The 19,214-nt window shown below is 36.4% G+C and overlaps 1 long non-coding RNA gene across 1 annotated transcript; it reads left to right on the top strand.

Annotated features, from left to right (window-relative positions):
- The first annotated feature begins 6,502 nt into the window (after positions 1 to 6,502).
- LOC104689221 lies at positions 6,503 to 18,182 on the top strand. The gene is made up of 5 exons (XR_002045252.3): positions 6,503 to 6,768; positions 9,727 to 9,782; positions 14,727 to 14,797; positions 17,014 to 17,101; positions 17,212 to 18,182. It is a non-coding gene; the product is annotated as an uncharacterized LOC104689221 (long non-coding RNA).
- Positions 18,183 to 19,214: the final 1,032 nt, after the last annotated feature.

Below are 19,214 nucleotides of genomic sequence, written 5' to 3' on the forward strand. Positions count from 1 at the left end.
TAAATTATAAGTAGTTACTTAGGAAACACATCCCTGCTAGCAGTTCCACCACTAAAGGGCACAATGTCAGAATTCTCAGTGCAACAATCTGCAGTTAATTTAATTTGTTAGCAGAATTGCTTTCTGAAATTTTAAATAATACTGTTACATGCCTCCCACAGTCACTCACAGCTAAAAGCGCTTACAGAATGAAAGCACTGTGCAGCAAAATGAAAACAAATCTGTCACCCCCACAGAAGTATACACATCTCCAAAATGAGAGAAATAGGCATTTATCCAAAGAGTCTGCTAGCGCCACAACACTAGTTGATCTTTGATTTGGCTCACTTTTGAAAAAATAATTGGGATTTTTGTTGAGCTGGACTATCCTAAACTTAAATCCCACTGGGGATGGGAGGCAGAAAAACAGGGCCAGTGGACTGTGGCACAGCTGCCTCTTCTAGAAAAAATCAATTCTTTATTCTTGTTTTCTTAAATTTGTATGAAAGACAGTGGCAAAGGAAGTGCAATATTCCTTTTTCATACATTGGAAATGAAGGGAGCCTCCATGATTTTCAGCTTTGCAGAGCCAAGCAGCCACTTTAAAGCCTATACTTACTCCACATTTTTGTCCAGGTCTGGTACCAGAACACCAAAAAAAAAGAGAATGCAATGGAAAACATGAAAAAAAAATACATAACTCATGGCAACAGCTCCTGTGCTACTTAGAATATAAACAGGGCTATCAGCAGGAATACCCAATATATGCAAGTACAGAAAAGTTATGCTCAGGAGGCAAGACCTGGCAGACATGAGGCTCATGGAGGACAGAGCAGGTGTTTACTAGCAATTGTGTCCATGTATGCTCACATGGACTAACAAGGCATCTCTTAGATTCCCAGATTTGCTCCTGAATGCAAACTTTATTCAAAGTTAAGGCTGCTAGGGGAACAAGTCCTACCACTTGGACAGGCTTTCTGATCAAAACAGATGTGGATGAAGTACACACAGTTAAAGAAACTTTCTATCAATCTTTTAGTAAATGAAGGTCTTCCATTTCTGTCCCAGTGTAATGCCAAGAAGGCTGAACAAACTCCTATCCCATCCACAGAACTAAAACGCCGATAAAATTAAGCAGGATTAAGACATAACCATAATTATGATGATAAAAATTAACTTTAAAGACAAAAGAAGTGTTCTTTTAATTACTGACAGTAAGTAAAATGTCAGTGGATGTTGCATAAATTGGAAAATCATTCACTGTGTAATAGAAGCTCCAAATAGGCTTATAGATGAAAAGTAAATGAACTGGAAAAGAAAGAATAAATGTGCTGGGAATGCTGTTTTTCATATTATGTATTGTGTGAATCTGAAGAGATCCCACTAAACTGGCTTTTTCACTTCAGTTTAGATGGAAATGTACTGGCTTAATAGAGAAACACATTTGCATTTCATTTCTTAACCTTTCTAAGCGTTTAAGAATATTAAATCCATTTCCTTTCCATAAGTACTAAAAAATTACATATTTCATTGTCAAAATCATATATCCAACATTATAATAATAATTTTTCCCAGGATCATTAATCTCCAGATACAGATGATGTATTTGTCTTAAATATCAAATAACTTGCTTTATTTTACTGAAAAATGAAGTGAAAGTATAAACAGGAGTAAGAAATTACACCCTGGTTGATCTGACTATAAGAATATATTCAATTTTATCTTTCTAGAAAGATAAAAGGCAGAGTAAATACACATGGCAGAACCCGGGTAGCATCCTCTACCTCCTCAGTCAATACTTAGGCTTTAAAGCCCTGCAGCCAAAGGAAATGCTATTAATAATTCCAAAAAGCTTTGAATCAAGACCTTTGGAAGTCACCAGGACTATTCACAAGTATAATATTACAGTGTATTGTGGTGGCTGATTCACCAGTGGTACAAGAGACAGAGAGAGCTCTTGGTGAGACAGTCTCTGGTGCCAAAGACTTCGGTTACAGTGAGGGAAAGAAGCCTCTCCCAGGATGCCGTGTTGGGTTTCGGTAATGTACCCCAGTTCAGCTTCCCCGCTTGGCTCCTGTGTTAGCCACAGCCCTGTACTTACCCTGAGCTGTCACGTGCTCGGGGTCATTTGCCTCTGGAAACCTTCACAAGTTGTAGCAATGAACTGCTTTCTGTGGAACTCTAAGCAAGGACCCTTCTCAACTCCTTGCCGTCGGCTCAATATTACTGAAGCCATCCCTGCGTCTGTGCGTTCATGCGTGTGAGCCACAGAGCCGTAGGGGACGCAGTAATAGTGAATTCCTATGCTTAACGGCCTTGTGAAGCCAGAACATATTTCTGACACTGGTTGCAAAGCCTAAACCGGCTTTTGTCATAGGGAGCATCAACCCATAATTCCTTAATACAGTATTTAACTGGGATAATAAATGCTTCATCTTTCTGATTTTTCTGCCTCTGTTCGTCTTTCTCTTTCAGGCATTCAATTCCAATATTTTCATCTAAGTTTATATAAATTATATCATACCCTTTTCTTTGTCACAGTTGTTTTCTTCTTATATGCAAATATAGATGTGTAACTATGGCAGGAACATGAGTCTGAAATTTCTCCCACCAGTCTACAAAGCTTTTTGTTACAACAACTGATAATGTTTTCAGATTGAAATTCTTAAGATAAATGAGTTTTTTATTAGATAAATGAAGATGGTTAATAGTCCTTAAGATTGTGAAAAACCCATTTTCATCATACTTATAATTACTATTCCATTACCACCATCTTCAGGTTTCTACCCAAGCAAATATCAGATGAATCTAGAACACAGATAGAAATTGAAAGGCAAAAATGAAAATGTTGTCAGGGAACAGTGTTTCTTGAAATATTATAAAATCATTATGGATTAGGCAGCGCAACATCATGTGTCTGGGGGGTTTTGGCTTTTTTTTATATTTGTCTTAGCTCTGCTTCTTAATATCAGACCTTTCAAATAAGATTTATAAGGTAAATCAAATAAAGTCTGATGGGTTGCTTTATGGGGCCCAAAAAATGACACTAACATGGTATTTATAACCATAATTTTTGATCCATTCCTTCATATTTTTTAAAAAATGAGAAACCTCTAGTCTCTGAATATACCACATGTACAGAAGGAAGGGTTGTTAACACCCCATGTAATACTCCTACATCCAGGACTTCATTTAAAACCTTTCTACAAGTTTCTCTCAGGTCTGTTTTCCCAGTTTATTCCTAATCTATTTGTTCTGACTGTGGTTTTGATTTACACTGTCATATCCACAGTTTTTCTCCTCTTTCACTCAGATACAGAAACATTCACAGAATCATAGAATGGTTTGGTTTGGAAAGGACCTTAAATATCATCTAGTTCCAATCCCCCTTCTGTGGGCAGGGAAACACTCCATTGGACCGGACTGCCCAAAGCCCCATCTAACCCTTAAAGAAATGGGGCATCCCTAACACCAAAAATTTCTTTGTAATACCTAATCTAAACCTGCTTTCTTGCATTTAAAGCCATTCCCTTTTGTCCTATCACTACAGGCTTTCACATAAACTCCCTCTCCAGCATTTTTCTAGGCCCCCTTTAGGTACAACAAGGCTGGTCTAAGGGCTCCCCTCCAGCTGAATCCCGTGAACTCTCCCAGCCTCTCTCTACAGCAGAGGAGCTCCATCACTGATTGTCTTTGTGCCCCTCCTCTGGACTTGATGTAACAGATCCACACCCTTCTCATCCTGGGGGCCCCAGAGCTGGATGCATTACTCCAAATAGGGTCATCCGTCAAGCAAGGGACAGCCAGCTGCCTTGCTGGTGTATGTGTAATTTAGTTTGTCTGAGTTTGGGGTAGTGCTGAGTACCAGCACTTTAGATTATGGTTTTTGGTTTAGCTGGTAACATGAAATAGCTAATGTTTCATTTCATTTACTGAAGAGTGGTTTCATTCACAGTGTGAACAAGTTTTAACTCAACACTTAAAACTCATAATATTCATGCAAGCAGAAGGGACAACTGGTTTTAAATGGGTCTGCCCACCTGCTTTGACTACCAGTGGTGGTTGTAGAGCTTAATTGCCTGAAGTGTGGCTTATATAATTGTCTCTATTTCAGGCATAATATACATAACTAGGTGATCATAGATATAATGCAGGTGATTTCAGATTTTTAAGGCTTTCCTGAGTACACTTATTATTATTACTAGGATTTTCACAGGTATATAATGATTTTTAAAATAAAGTCTTAATTCATCCCCTTAAACTTTTACTAACATAGTGCTATACTTGGAATTGCAGAAATTAATTTTTCTAGTTTAGTTATTCAAACTGACATTTTATCTAGACATCTGCTTCTGTCAAAAAAAGATCCTTTATTACATCTCAATTTTTTATAACTCTCTTTTTTCAAACACGTTGTATGTATAATATTATTTTCTTTATTTTTTCAAGGGCTTTTTCCTTCATAAAAGTAAAAAGTAAAATACCATTTACTTTTTTAAATGAAATATAATAACGGTGAAAACAGTTGTGGGAGGGGAGATGATTGTTGTTGCCAACTTGTTGTATGGATATTTTTATAGCATTAGCATACAACTTTTTTACCTAGAATCAACATGTGCTTGATTCAGGATGAACACAGCAAGAAAACGTCTTTGTTTCTTAGTGCTTTGTTTCAATGAATGAATTTGTCCCATGCAAGCAGATTACTGAGGAAAAGCTAAGATGCAGGAGTGGATCTGGATATTTTTTCTGAAAATGGTTAAATTTTCTGAAAGGTATGAAGAGGAAGAGTCCACTCAGCTATTCAAAGTGTTTATACTTGTTAGTGAGTGATTTTACTGCTATCAAGTGTATGCAAAGGCAGCTCACATTCACTTGATGCCTTCATCGTCAGAAGTACAGGAACACAGTGGCCCAAATTTTATTTGATACACCGTTGTGTATCAAATTTTATTCTGATACACTGTTGCAGTCTTAAGCTTTATAATAGCAATGAGAAAATTATGGACAAAGAAGCTGGTTTAAAAAAAAAGGCAACAACAATGGAATGAGGTAATTCTTTTAATGGATGAATATCTAATTATGCTGACAAATCATAATTTAGACCTTCCATAACCATAAACATTAAACCATAAACATTAAACCTACAGTAAAAAAAAAAATACCATGTTCTCAAATATATCAGCTTCTAAAGAGAAGCTTCTCTAATAGATGTACATACTCCAGCTATGAATTTTCCTCCAGGAACTCCAATATGCATAAAAGGGAGGAGATCAAATAGCCTGACTAACAATGAAGCTAAGCAAAGGCAGAGTATAGCAAGACAAATCTGATGCCATCACAATTTTGAAGAAACGACCATCATTCTTCTGCTGCTCATCACTTTCTTGAAAATAAATTAATTAGTAAATTAGATTTACTACTTTGTTACAGAATGTGAAAAACTTGCCACTGACCTTGAAAAAAATTGTGGATATTTATTTAGGAAACATAGCAGAGAAGAATGCAGTTTTCCACTTCTCTATAGGAAGCAAAAATTCTGTTCTACTTCCACCCCACCAAGTAAATAATTTGCAGAATTGTCAGCACTGAAGGAAGGAGCCACTAAGATAAAGTCACGCATTCACTAAACTATTAATGTAATTATAATCATCAGAGCAACACTGCAAATGGCCTTGATGGTATTGCTTGATCCAACAACCAGCCAGAAATTATTAGGAGGTTTGTTGGAACTCTTTTTTAAACTGGCGGACTTTTCCAATTAAAACTGTATTTGCTGCCTTTGTCTCTAAAACAGTCAGTTATGGAAAGATTTCCCAATAGTCCCCAGCACACAAATATTATGTGTCATTAAAACCATTAAAGTTCTTTTTGGGAGCTGATTGCTTCTCTTATTGCTCTACTTTGGTCGATTGCCAATATTGTTAGAAATGCATATGTTTTTGTCAATGTATCTTTGTAGGGTACCCAGTTATGATTTCTTTATGTGGTATCAATACCAATAAAATCTGTGGAAGAGAAAACTTCTTGCCATAGAAACATCCAGATAAAACAGCTTATTTCTTAGGTAAGAAGTTGGCGCATTCATACAGTCTTTGAAGGTACATAAGATACAAAGTGTGGTAGCCAGTGAGCCTAGAATACAACGCACAAAGAAACTCCACTGGTAGGACCGCCCCTAGTACCAGAGATTCCTCTCCAGGTTAGGGTGACCAGAAAGGCTTCTCCCACGATGCTCTGTTCTGCTATGTTAATGTACCCCAGTTCTGCGTTCCTGGTTGGCCATTGGCCTCTCCACCCCCTTTTTACCTTATATGTCCCAAGCCCTAGAAGTGTTTCCTCTCCAGGTTCCCCCAATTGCCCCTTGCCCCATCGCCACTCCCTCAGAGTTTCCTATTGGCTCCCATTCCCTAGTCCCACCTGTGTACCACCCCCGTGCCTTCAGATCATTGGTCTCTGATGCTCAGCCCGCTCCCATACTTAAACCTGGACCTTTCATTGTCTTTTATCTTCATCCCTGGGTTCCTTCATGTTGTGGCTACAATAAAGCTGCATCTGTGGAACTCTACATGGAGACCCTTCCCAGCTCTTTGCCATGGACTCATGCTACTGGAGCTATCCATTTGTGTGTGCATGCACTCGTGTTTGAATGTGTGCTGATGCTGCTGAGCGGCTTCGCTAAGGAGATGCTTTTGAAATGTCACTGCATCACGCTCCGGCACTGCAAAGCCACATGTGGCAAGCGACAATAAGGCACAGAAGAAATTTCAAATAATCATCCCGTGTTACGTATGTATAATTTTATTCCTTTTTTTAATGCAGTGAAAGTCTATTCAATGAAACTATGAAGAAATTTAAATTTATTAGCCAAGGAAATATTAGTGGCATTACATTTTATTGTTCAACCGTAGAAAGTAGGTTTGCATTTAAATGTGTGATGAAAGAACGTTTTCTTCTTGCATGCATGTAAAAATAATTAATTAAAAAAGCACAAGCAAAAGCACTTGCAATAAGTTAACTAAGATACAATGAAAAATAGATCAGATATTTTTGTTTAACTTTTTACTATTGTCATTACAGTAATGTTCTTTTCATTTTGTGTTAACTTACTATGCTTAAAATGATGGGGTCTTTAAAGATGAGGCCATCACCAGTAGCTTGAATTCAGTGTGTTAAGACCATGAACTGCATTGTTTGGAGAAGACTCCAAATGCAGTATTGAAAACCATAAATATAGCTCATCAGCAAGTCAGACTTGGATACAGAAGTAATTAACTGTGTCAGAAGAATGAACATTCTGCCTTCAAGGAAATAACAAAAGTTGCATAGAATTTGCATACAGTATCTGAAATATGGAAATTTTTCTGTAAACAGATGTTTTTTCAGCTTTGATTTACTGTCATCACTAAATTATGAGGATGTGCATGAATACTAATATGATGGTATTACATTATTCATTTACTAGAGAAGGGGAGAAAAGACAGAGCGAGAAAGAGAGAGAGATAGAGAAAGTAAATTGCCTTAAATTTTGGAGGTTAAGTAGATAAAGAAACAACTTGTTCAATTTGATGCTGGAAGAGAAGGTAGGAGGTTCACACAGAAAATTTTAAAATTATGTGGAAATAAAAGCTTGAAACGAAGGAATAATACTGTTTATACAAAATATATTTTTGCTTTATGGCTGAAATTGAACACAAAGCTCATATGTAAACACTCGAAAGACAGGTTTATTCTCTTTCTGTGACAGAAGTTTTCATGTGTTCTGGTCAAATCTTCTCAAGAAATGGCAGTGGGACATAATTGAAATCTATCTGGACCTAATTTTATCCAGCCCAGCTGACCAGCTTGAATTTTAAAAGACATTTGGATGCCTACCTTTAGCCTGTGAAAATAGGTGTCAAGTTCCTACTTAAGTAAATGGCGTGAAATTTTAAGCACTGTTGATAATGCTTAGAATGTAGACCAATTCCAAAAAGGACTGAGAAAATAAAATATAAGCAGAATATTGTAAGGAAATAAAGAGGGTCTTAAAAAAGATTCTTACATCATATTACTTCAGTAGATGTCCTACAGACTTATGATTGTTTACACTGCATGTGTTCTATTCCAATTTTCTATTTTCTTAGTGTTTGATAATGGTCAATGCCATTTCAGTTCAGTCATTTTCACAGCTGTCTTGTATTTCCTCTGTCCTCTTACAATGAATGTAAAAATATACTTTAGGCAAGCTTAAGGAGAAAAATCTGGATATTGTCATGCTGCAGGGACACAGTTTTGTATCCTGGAAATCTACTCACTATTGGAATCTTGTGTTGTGCATATGCTGCTTACATAAACAGTAGATTTGTTTAGATCAACAGCATAAATAAACATTCACCTAATACTAATCAACTTTTAACTCAATGCTCTGTACAAATCCTGTTATATGAGTTTTATACATATAATCAGTATGTAAAACTAAGAATGTCCAAAGTCTTCCCCACATGAAGAGCTTTGGACACGTAAACAAAAAAATCTGCCTCAGAGTCTTTTGCATGAAGATTCAGTTGGAGGCCTGTCACTAGAGGTGTCCCCCAAGGTCCCATACTGGGCTCAGTATTGTTTGACTTTTTCATCAGTTGCTTGGATGAAGGTGCAGAGGCATCATTAGCAAGTTCACTGATGACACAAAGCTGAGAGGAGTGGCCAATGCCCCAGAGTTCTGTGCAGCCCTTCGGAGGGACCTTGACAGGCTGGAGGGATTGGCAATGAGGAACTGTCTGAAATTCAGCAAAAGCAAATGCAGGGTCCTGCACCTGGGGAAGAATAACCCCACACACCAGCACAGGCTGGGGGCTGACCTGCTGGAAAACAGCTCTGAGGAGAAGGACCTGGAGGTCCTGGTGGAAAATAAGCTGTCCATGAGCCAGCAGTGCCCTTGTGGCCAGGCACGCAGAGGTTACGCGGGGCCATCCTTCGCTAATGAAATAATAGACTGTATAGACCATTTCAGACCTGTGGGCTCAAAGATAGTTCTAACTTAAGGTATCAGTAAGAAATTCTAGAATTTCATTAGCAGTATTAATGACAATCAAACTAGGTGTGAATCAAAATCCTATTCTGCAATTATTTATTTTGGTATTTCTGTTTTACAAGGATCATTTTATTTGTGTATGTACACCAAAATGTTGAGCTAACATCTTCAGTGAGCACAAAAGTCATTCAACAGACACCTGCAGAAAGGCTGGATCAGATAATTCTTGAGTATGAATTACATTAGTTTCGTGAGAGTAAAATCACTCATATTTCAATCCCAGACTCACTAAGAAAATAATCGCCCCTTCATAAAAACCACTCATAAAATATTTAGTCTTCAATCATTGAGTAATGTTTACTGAGGTTTCTTTACATGCCATTAAAAATCCAAAATTTGAAAGTAATACAGCAACATCAATAAAGGCCAATATTGCAAAGACAAACTCTGTATGCATCAACTAGCCAGATTTTGCCTTGAGTGATGTCACAGGTTATTTTGAAGTTTCTATCTGACATTTAAGTTAACTGTTAAATATAAGTATGGGAACCATCTGGAGATCTATTGTAGGCAGAATATTCCAATAAATGTGATGTGCAATGATGACATGCCTTTAGATTATTTATATCTTCTGTTTGATTGTAATCTGAACTGATAATTTGTTTCCTATTTTTTAGAAAATTCAGATTTAAATCTTAGTACTAATTTTTGCATATAATTTTATTTTATTACAGTTTCCTCTGGAGATCTGACTCTAGATCTTGGACTCACTTTGCTGAACAGGAGACCAGTGAGTCAAGTTTGTTTACAAAGTGAGCAGTGCCCTGGTCAGGACAAGTTGTTGTTGCTTGGTATCTTCACCTTAAAACATGTCAAAATGGCACTGCAATAGTCAAAATGATAAATTGAGAGAATAAGTGTGAAGAACTCTCAAACCTTCTCACAGATAAGAAATGAAATATTCTCTGCAATCAGCAAAATAAATTAACTCAGGAATTTCATGCTTAATTGTGTATGGTCAGTCACCTGAATATTCACAATACCCTGCATCACAGTGAAAAATTAAGGAATCATTTCTGCTGATTTCTTGGACCAAACCCAGCCAATTTTTCTGTTAAGCAATAAATTATACTGTCTTGATATACCTCTATTTATCCTGTGAACTCAGCCTCCCAGCAATTCTCCTCTCGTATTAGTCCTGAACAGCACCAGAGCTCTGCATATTATCTGCTTCGTGAGGGTCCCAAAAAATTCCATAATGCCTGTGGAAACCTTAACTAGCTTTTCTTCACCCTCAGGTTGGGGGAAGGAATAGATATGAAAGACTGACTTTCCCATAACTATTAAATATGTGCTGTTCTACTCATCTTGAATTTCAAAAATTATTTTTCTGTGTCTGTGACCCACTGTGACTATTACACCAATTAAAATTCCATGAATTGTGGCTGAATAGTCTTTAAATATCTGGCTTCATGTTCCTAGGGCAATTTAAAATTCTTAAACGTGTCACCAGAAATTATCGTAAACAGCACTATTTTAATTTTCACTTAGCTGTGCACGTGAGGTTTCACCTTATCAGCCCTGACCCAGCAAAAAAAGTAAGAAAATCAGAACCTTTGTATTGGCACTATTCCAGATTTTGGCTGAAGGCTTATGCTTCATTAGACTTAGATAATTTAATATCATTTCATTAGACTTAAACACAAATAAATCTAGGCACCATTGGTTTATGAATCATCAGTCACAATCTGGGCATTTCAAAGCAAGCCACACATGCTTGCCAACAAAAATAGGTGCTCCAAGAAAAAGCCTGAAGAACCCAAGGATGACAATTCTAATGGAAGATGATCACCAGAGACAGGTGGTGTGCAGAAGATTTAAATCAAGTAATATGTTAAAAGTTGTTTGGATTCTGTTTTACCTCTGAAATCCATCCTAACCTGAAATTAGATTTTTAGAAAGCAATTCAATAGCACATCTTGTACATGTATATCACTGATGCATCATTGCTAGATATTCTTTGACCACACACCTGTTTTCTCTCTTCCAAAAGCCCTGAAGAAACAATCCCATGCATATTAAAAAGAATAAACTGTAACCCAGGAAGCCATAATATACTGTAGTCTTTTCAATTAATAATGTCACAGGCAGTAGAGCACCTTGGAAATAGAAGCTTCACAATGCGCTACTCCACATTTCACAAGCAAAAAAGTATGACATATAGAGTCTTATTACTTAGAAGAACAATGGAGCTTGAAACTCTTGCATTAAGTTTGAGCAGCCTTGGTGAAAATGAGATCTCGTTCCCTCATTATGTAATCTGACATCCTTCATCTAAAACCAAATGAGATAATAAAGTAAGAGAGATGAGATATATTTTCTGCATAAAGAACCACATAATCCTTTATCTCATTTAAATAATAGATTCATAAAATCTTTTTTTAAACATCCAACTAAATGATGCAGTGAAATATTAATATATCTGCATATTTAATAATACTAATATCACATGCTAAATGATAGATTAATTTATATTCTTAGAGATATACCAAACAACACCAACACAGCTGTGATAGGCTCTTGAAGTTTGTAAAGCCCTACATATAGCAACAGGTCTCAGTATTGTGCAGATTCTGTGAAGTGCTGTGTATCAGCACAGCACTAAAATACTGACTATTTCATGCTTACATAAGTATTCATTGAAGAGGTGTCTGTGCTGATATTTGAGACTGAGTATCAAGAGACTGAGTATCAAGAGATTGAGTATCAAGAGCTAACATTCTTAGTGCTTTACAAGGCAATTTCTTAACTTGTCATGAGAAAAGAATCTCACCAGTTGTTGAGAATCAACCTGATGCTGTGTTTTCAGGCATACTGAAAAACACGTGAGGCATTTACCCCATCCTTGCACTAGGAGTGGGGCCCAAATAGACCCTTTTCTCCTCCCTAACTTCTTTGTAGCTGTGTCAAGTTACTGTTAAAAATAAAATGTCAGATAAGAATTTAGATTAGTAAGCAATGAGCCATTAAACACAAATCAAAATTATCCTGACTTTGCCTGAAGTAGATGAGAAATGGAGATCCAAACACACAGCTGGGGAAATGCCTGACAGACTTAATCTTCAGAAACAACAGGGACAGGAACAGGAAAATGTTTCTTGTTTTCTTCTGTCTGTAAATGCTTTTCTACATCTTTAAAAAATTTTAAGTATTACACAGCCAGGAATTAATTTATCTTCATAACCACTTTTTTATGTACAGGAGGGTCTTCAGTCTCTTAAGAACCAAAAACTGAGGCATAGAATTGTAAGGCTGAAATCCAAAATAGACTGTGTTGAAATATCTAGTGAAAATTAAGCAGAATAGAGGCACATAGTTTGAATCTGAAACCCCTTAGAGGTCATTCACTACCTGTTTCTGGGGACCCCTAAAGCACTAAGTGCTTTATTCACCAACATTAATGTTTCCAAAGTCATGGTGCTCCCTCAGAAGTACCCTAGAGCTGGCAGTGTGAAGCAACCTGATTAGTTGTTTAAAGTCCCTAATCCCAGTCATGGTCTCTGACACGTTTTCTTATTTACTGGAAGTGGCAATGGGAATGTCATCTCATATGACTCTGCAGAATTTAACAGATACCACATGCTTCAAAAGGACAGTGGAAGACACAGCTACAATACACAAATACTCTGGAAGAAGGACTGACCTAGGAGTCTCTGTGTTAACATCTAGGCTAATGTCCTAGCAAAATGCATTTTTAACTTCCAGTTCCAGAAAATAACAAACACTGGACACTCTGAAAGGGGTGCATTAGGATAGGGTAAAATGACCGTGAAAAGCACAGGTTCAGAGGAGTCTCACTGATGTCTAAAATATAAGTTTAGTGGAGATGACAGAAGAGGAGAAGGTCTCATCAGATAACAGCTGACAATATCATGTAGCCACAAAAGAAGCTGCATAATGAACAGAGTGAAGGAGCATAACCCCATTGTCCAAAGCTTTAGTGACAATGCAGAACAAATACTTTGCAGAGAATTAGTCCTTCATTTACAAGAAAAGTTTAGTTGCAGCAATAAATATAAACTACCTAGACTCAGAGAAGACATGAAGAGACTAAAATAATCTGAAGAACCAAACCAAGGCAGGCAGACAGAAGGGTAAACACATCAAAAGGACTTACTTGAAATAAAATGGTGTTGGGAGAAAAATTATCAGGCATAAAGTACCCATGACTAAATCTAGCCGACAGAAGAGTGTAATTTTGGAATACAAACTGGGGCCAAAATGTCACTTTTAATCCACTAAAGAAAGATGTTGTGGCATATGGGTGTCTGAAATCACAGGGGACTGGATGTCAGCAGGCCAAAGGCACACTTTTCATTCCATTTTCCAGGGTGCAAGTGGAGAACTTGCAAAGTGAAGTGAAGAATTTTCCAAGATTTCTATGTGTACTAGAAGGGAAGGCTACTTGGTTAAAAACCACATTAGTGAAGGATAAAACTGAAAAATACATATTGCATATTGTGATGCTTACATATGTAATGTAAATCCAAATACTGAGTATACAGAATCTGTCCAAAGAAATGAGTCTAACTTTCCTGAAGTTTATAAATACATGAAAACTAGTAAATATATACTGATTTTCCACTGGTGATACTTATATGCTATTATTTCATAAAGTGTTTCCAATTTCAGAAAATAATGTGTATTTTATGTAATTTTCAAAGATCTAGGGTTAAAAATTAATCCAGTTATGCATGTGGAAAAGGCAAAAGATCTCGATAAAAGCTATTTCATAATACTTTCAGATATATTTCTTTCCTGGGGAGAAAACAAGGTGGTATCTCAGAGGACAAGCACAGACTACCCTAAGAATCCTCAGTGCATACCTTATAATAGACTTATTTATCTGCCCAGGAAAAGAGAAACAGGAAAAAGAATCATATTAAATAAGGGCAGGCCACAGTGATGAGAAGAGGAAATAAACATAAAATCAAAATATAGCCTGTCGTTTCAGTGTAGGTGTATTTCCATATCTCCTTTCAATATCTCCTTTTTGCTTTCTGGCATCTTAAATGCATACACATTTGTGATGATCCAAGGTAAAACTGGAGCATTTTTAGTGCGACAACACAGTCTGATTGGTCCAAATTGGATTTTTTATCTATGTGGGAAGATAAATTATTTGATTTTACTGCCTACAGTGAATTTAGAGGTGTGGCAGTTCTAAAGGCTTCTTTTTAATGGCGAAGGTGATTTATTACAGTATAAGTAAAGACCCAGGAGCATCCAAGTGTCAACATTGCTGTCACTCTTTCAAAATCTAAACTCTCTTCAGTCTGACCCTCGCACTTTATATGAACATAAAGCACAGAGACACTTTGCTAATATATATTTTAATTATTTAATGTTCTCCTTCCCTCCAGCAATATATTCTTTCCAAGGTGCATTTCAAATTGTATATGGTCAGCCAAGAAATGACAGAACAGCTTTTTATTCAAAAAGAACTGCTTCCTTTAGGCTGGTGGTAGTATCATCTTTGTGTTATTCAGGATGATATATGTCCTCATACATAGTCTCCAAACATACTCTGTGGTATAAAGCCTTATTTATATAGGGATGATAGTTTCACTAGAGCAGATTAAATGAAATGGCATAATTGAATGTAAGGCTAAAGCATGAATTCGTTTTGAATTGCCTGGTTTTCATTTGCTAGCATTTGTTGTGTCCTATACAGTAAAATGCCAAGATGTTTGCCTGACCTCCTAATGAAAGTCCAAGTGATCAGTCATGTCCTACAAGACAAAGGTATGTGTGTCTGTACCTATGTACATATATACCTCTGTGTATGTATCTATACTTGACTATTCCCACATATGCACACACATATATATACTATTCTTGGTGACTATACAGAGTGTAATTATATCTTTGCATGTTATGTATGCAATACATGCAACCAGCACATGCAGGAAGCATGCAAAAAGTGACTATCTAGTCATAACCTCGACTTTGAATTTGTTAGACAAGAACAAAACTATATGATGTCTGGGAAATAAAGAAGTTGAGATCTGTACCCCTTTTTCTTTTCTTTGTCTCATTTAGACCAAGTAAATCAGAAAAGTACTATCAGAGACTTTTTTGGAATAAGACACAGGTGCATTTCAAGTAGGTAGAAGGTGGAGAGGTTTGAGGTTTGTTTAAATGCTTGTAATTAACTGATTAATCCATTGACATGGTTCCTTATGAAAAATTCAAGTTTTAAACAAAACTAAAACAAATCCAAACACTAGTTAACATAACTGATGATCAGACAACAGTAAAAAGACTTGTCTGTATAAAAATAGTAGACTAAGAATAATAAATTTTTGCCTAGCAAAAGCTTCTCCCACAATCAGTTGCGGCAATGAGTCAAAAACATTTTTACCCTCACTACTGTAGACAATGAGATACTGATACAAAGGCATATACATATTTCTTTTCAGTACATGGAATGATTCTAAAACTTAAATGTCCTCAGATCACTTTCAAGCTCATGTTTATCAAGACACAGACATTTTCTGTAAAATATTTCCCATGAACTAAACCCACTGGTTTTACTAAAATAAATTATTACTTGATTTTCATTCTTTAACATGCTTCACCTAAAACTAATGCCATTTGATTTCATCTCATAATATCATTATGAAGATATATCTTCATATTTTCCAATAAAATAATCACTGCAATAGCAACTTGATTGCATGAAGAATAGTGGCCATCAGGATATATTATCATTATACAACGTGCACCTAAAATGAAGCAAATTTAAAGCAATGTTCTACCACTTCATTATCATGACAAATGAAGACTAAGTCATTTTACCCTTACGTTCTCATATAACTTCCAAAAGAGCTCAAAGTGTACAGCAATTAGTACACTTTGGAAAGATTCTCTTTTTTTCATAAGTAGTAGGACATTATAGATGGAATCAGCTTGAGGAGAGTATTGCCTGATGGAATTGCACCATTCTTGATTACACTTTAGAGAAGCATATCATTGTTTTCAGTAGATGGAATTACATGACATGAGAGCAATAATACACATGCTCTTTGAATTGACATTCCTTGTCTTCAATTTTTAATACCAAGGTGCTCTATTATAATGGCATTATTTATGTTACCATGATTAGCAAATAACACTTTTCAAAACAACTCAGGAAAGATCTAGTTTGAAATATGCTGCGCTCTGGAACTAAAAATCAATCCAAGGTGTTTCAAAATGTTGCAGATGCAAAGAATAAGAAACAAACTGAAATCCTGAGCTACACATTCCATTGGCAAGTTTTGATGTAAAATACTTGGCACATGCTTGGGTGGTTTAGCCTTTAAAAAAAATAATATCAGAAGAGGTTATGGAAGTCTTTATAAAAGCCTATAGAGTAAAAAGTGCTTGCAATACACTTGTTATAATGCATCATATTTCTGGAGAAAAGAACATTTTTATACAAACCATAGAAAAAAAATTGCCAGTGAAAAACAGGCTTGTGTCTTTACGCCCATATGAAGTTTGGCTTCATATGTCTTTACACCATACTCAAGACAGAGGTGTTACTTTAGCAGTGATGGTTACTTCACTGAAGGTGGATGCCAAAGCAATGGAATGACAGGCATTTCTGCTTCCCACTGCTCTGAGCTGCAGATCCTCAGCACGGTTTGAACAGGTCTGGTGGGAACTAACTCAATAATGTAGATGGCAGCAACATTACTAAATTTCATTGTTTTAATCTGTACGACTTAAGTATAACATAACTTACTCCTGTTATTTGTCTTACACCAAATGGAATAAACCAAGTAACTAGTTGAAGCTGGTAGGTTAGGGAAAATAACAATCACAGCAGTCACATTAGAGAATAAACATTTTTCAACAGGTTTGATTAGATTGGTGCAGATGTTCTGCAAGCAAAATTTTATTTAAATACCTTATTATGGAAATCGACTTTAAAATCATTTCCTTGCATATTCACATGCTGTCTTCTTTATCAGGCAGGATACAGTGATCAGAAAGCACTCCACTACAGCTTCAGGAATTAAACTTCATCTGTATCTCGCTGCAAATAGAGGACCTGAGCAGGTAAAGGTGACTGAGACAAGATTAATCACATGAGGCATTTTGTGTCACTGGCTATAGAAATTGTCAGCCATGCTGGCCAATTTCACCAGTTCTTCCTCCTTTCTTTCAAGGGTACAGACTATTTTCTGGTAGAGGAAAGACAGTGTTTACAGACCTCTCCCCTGGCACTCTGGCATAAGATGACAGAAGAGAATCTTGACTGCATCCATCCCAGCCCTATGCAGTTTGGAAAATGCACCACTTCCATCATGGGACAAGTTTGAAAAAATTCTTCATAAACTGAGATCAAGACAGAAATGTGTCCATAATTTTTGGAATAAAATTAAGTGCTAAGCAATGTTTCCCAAATTATCTCCCTGTAACTGTTCACCAACTGTTTCTGAAGCCATTTCTTCAGGAAATAATGAAAGTCTCAGAAACTTATCCTAGATGTCTTCTTCAGTTAACAAGATATGTCAATAATAAAACAGTGAGGGAAAGAGAGAATGGAAATCAAAATAAATTAGAAGTTATGAAGTGTATAGAAGTGGGAAAGGATAGTAAGTACTTTGGGAAAAACCAATTGTTGTCAGAACAAAACACAAAACCCCAAGTGTTTTAAGCATATTGAAAAGTATTTTATTCATTATCAGATGGAAATGCTAATGATAATAATAACAGCAACAACTAACATGCAGACTGAAGTGTTCAATAAATATTTCTATTTTACATTTGGGAAGATGCAGGATAATGTACAAATTGAAAAATGTGGGAGACTATGGGGAGAGATGTGATAGAATTGGGTTATGGGCTGTGGGACACGCCTGCAGAGGCACATGGCAGCACAAAGGAGCACATGGCAGCACAGAGAGGCTTGTCTCCACTGGACCCTGGGGGGAGGAGGTGTCACACTGCAGACCCCTATGGAGAGGGACCTGCCGGGAGCTGACAGACGGGTGAAGTGATCACCCCACAGAAGGGCATTTAGGAGGCGTGTTACTGACGTGGCAACATGGGATAGGTCATGTAGTGAGAATTGCCATGTAAGGAAATACTGTGCCTTGAAAAAGTGTATGAAACCAGCTTCTTTCTTTTGAATAAACAATTCAGATTCCCTGCCAGTCTGAGTCCATGTCTCGGTCACTCACAGAAGACTTCACAATAATAGCTAAACAAACTGTTAATCAACACTTAGTAGTGATGGTCAAATTTTCAAACTAGTGGACAATCTTTGGTCTTTCCATGTTCCTTCAAATAAATCTGGAACTTCAAGGAAATGCTAAAATATTGTTGGAGTGTTTGCCAAAGTCACAAAAGGCAAAGAGGATTACAGGAGTAACCATTTAGATCAAACAAGACAAACTTGGAAAACCTGCTACAGGAATCAAATAATTTAATTTGTAATTGTCTTACAGGAAACTGATCTTGTCAAGCAAAACTGACTTAATCATTGGATGAAATGGCAAATTTGTTTAAGTGTTCCTACTGTAGAAGTATAAGACTAAAGGACTAATAAAGGCATTTGAATTAGCACTTCTAGTGCATAATGAGAAGATTGTAAATTGGCTTATTAGTCAAGCTTGAAAGGACAGTCTTTGTGACTCATAATTTTTCTAATAACAGATAGATTTCATAGTATGGAACTACTGGTGCTCAGATCGGAATATAAAGGTCTTGCTTATAAAATGACACACCAAATAAAATAGATTTCTTAGTTAAGGATTGGTTTTCAAAATCTTGATTCAATACAGCTGAATGTAAACATTTACAGCAAGAAACAAGGAATGCAGTTGGGAACAAAAACTACAGAAATTATGTGGGAGCTATAAACAGCCCGATCCCAAGGAACCACCATGAAGAAAAAAGGGTTTAATACGATTGTTACTTGCAAAAACAAGGACTAGCAAAAAGGGAACTATGATGATTTTACTTCTGTTTAATAAGATCAAGACTGGAATATTCTGAAAAGAACCTACCCGGGAAGAAAAAATCTTTCTCAGCTAAAATATCATTTTTTTAAAAATTGAATTGAGGTGAAAATAAAAAATGGCAAGCAACTTCATAAAATGAAATTTCAGCGCAAATCTATCACACAAAAGAGAAAACAAAAACATGACAAAACAACTTCTCAGCT

Source organism: Corvus cornix, chromosome 2, assembly GCF_000738735.6.
Source record: "Corvus cornix cornix isolate S_Up_H32 chromosome 2, ASM73873v5, whole genome shotgun sequence".
Lineage (NCBI taxonomy): Eukaryota > Metazoa > Chordata > Aves > Passeriformes > Corvidae > Corvus > Corvus cornix.